Source organism: Spermophilus citellus, assembly GCF_964194105.1.
Source record: "Spermophilus citellus genome assembly, chromosome: 14".
NCBI classification, from domain to species: domain Eukaryota; kingdom Metazoa; phylum Chordata; class Mammalia; order Rodentia; family Sciuridae; genus Spermophilus; species Spermophilus citellus.
The window spans coordinates 64,008,117-64,010,564 of NC_138194.1; positions in this window are offsets into that span (position 1 = coordinate 64,008,117).

Consider the following 2,448-nt stretch of genomic DNA (forward strand, 5'->3'; position numbering starts at 1 on the left):
GGCCCGTGCACTGTGAATTCAGTATGATAGTCCCAAGCCTTAAGAGTGTCCTAACAGATAAATGTGACAGCCAGCCACAGTACAATAAAACAAATGCTGCTCTTTTTTTTGGCGGGGTGGGGGGATGTCCTCTATCTTTCAGCCCTGCCTTTGCCTAGGAACCAGGTCAAGAATCACACACCTCCTCTAAGGTCTCTTCTTGGACTTTTCAGATTTAATCATTCCCTCCACAATTTACACTTGAGGCCATTATTGCTATTGGGTTGTCTGTAACTGTATTTTCATGTATTTAACTAATTTATAAGCATTAAAATGAGATATTCAAATGGGAATTCTCCATTTTTCTTTATATACTAGGGATAATAATTATTGCCTCTTAACTAACTAGAACCAATAGTTGATCTAATTCAACTTTCTCAAGAAAGTTGGGGTGATGCAGCCTGTGTTCCAGCAGACCCTGGGGTGCTAAGGATAATGTATGGTGTTGCTCACATGGCAAAGGAAGTAAAAATGGTGTTTGGGGATAAAATATGCCCCCCTCCCAAATTCTTATGTTCAAGTCCTACCCCCAGAACCTCAGGATATGACTGAATTTGGAGACAAGCTCTTAAAAGAGGTGATTGTGTGAAAATGAAGTCATTGGGATGTCCAATCCCCCAATATGACAGATAGATAGCATTTTAAAACAGGCACCCAGAGAATACCTGAAGGCACCAGGAGAAGATGGCTATCTGCAGGAAACCAATCCTGTTGACACCGGGATTCTGGACTTTCCAGGCTCCACTACTATGAGAAAATTAATTTCTGTTTAAGTCACTAGTCTGTGGTGCTTGGTTATGGCAGCCCTAGCAAACTATCACAAAGTTATACCATTTGCTTTACAATAAATCAAGAAAATAACTAATTTCAGAAAAGAATCTGTGTTTGGAAACACAAATCCAAAAGGGCCCATCTCAAGACCCTCCTGTTTGGAGTTCGCTCTCCCTTCTGAAGAGGAAGATGTGAGGTAGAAGGGGGCAAGTGCTCTGTGCCTACACACATGGCTGGCTTGTGAGTCACAGGGCAGGTGCTGGCCAAGGGCCAAGCTCACTCTGCCAGGATTTCATCAGGAACTCAGAAAAAAAAAGAAGAGAGGGAAAAAGAAAACACAAGAGAGAAATTTGGAGTATATAACCTAAGAAGTAAAAAAAAAAAAAAAATTCTATTCTTCTGCTAACAGCTATGTTTGCAACATCATGATGATACTCCTAAAAGTAGCCATGGACATATTTTTTGACTTAGAATCATTTCAGTGATTTTAACAGAGAATGTTTTGCTTGGTTTAAAGAAGTTTGAAGATCTCCACAGCCATTCTTGTTCCAACATGCAGAATAACTGGCTCTCAATTAGTTGTCTTGTTAAAAGGATTCACAGGGCTACCTATTATTAGTGTATATTATTTTTCTCAATGCTTCAGACACTTAGGCATTTATTTTACTGTTGCCATGGGAACCCAAGTCTGTAATAAGCAGCTCTTTTAATTCTGACAATTAGGCTGATATAAAAGAATATTTTAATGAGGTGAAGAATATTGAGAGCCCAGCCAGAGGTCTGGCAGAAGAACTTTGTTCTCCAAACAGTTTCAAAATTAGCTTAGACTGTCCTTTGTTACAATTGTCTTCTTTGACATCTGCTGAGCATTCATTAGTCAGACCTCCCTAAGGATCTGTGGTTTTTCCATAAAGATTGGAGGTTTGCTTATTTCTTAGAAACTGAAGTCTTGTTCACCCCAGTCTCTCTCTCTGAACACCTGGGCTGCTCTCTAGTTAGAAAGAGAAGCAACTTCTCCTTTGTGCTGTAAATCAGGAAAGACTAGGTTAATCTTTAGGCGTCACAGACAATAAAGGTGTCCTCTCTCTTTTTTACTAATATAATTTTTAAAAACCATGCCTTTATATATTATGGAACAGCTGAAAGCCACACATCTTGTTTTTCTTTCATTGCCTATAAAATATTTTGGAGGACTATTTATTAATTTAATTAATTTTAGTCATAGATAACGTTTGCTTGGAGCATAAAAATCAAGAGGCACCCAGTGAAATATTAGTGTTCCTCTATCCCTGGCCACAGGGGGCAAACATTATTACCACTTTCCTTTGTATTCTTCAGAGATATTGTCTACCATCAAACTCTGTCTCTCTCTCTCTATCTCTCTCTCTCTCTCTCTCTCTCTCTCCCCGTCCTTTGGATGCTATTTTATCTCATTACGTTAAGAGTTCCCTTGTTCTTTTTTTAAAAAAATTTTTAGTTGTTGATGAACTTTATCTTATTCATCTATTTATATACGGTGCTGAGAACTGAACCCAGTGCCTCACACATGTGAGGCAAGCACTATACCACTGAGCCACAACCCCCAGCCCTGCCTTGTTTTTTATAAACGCTCTTCCCTGTAATTATTTAGCAGTCACA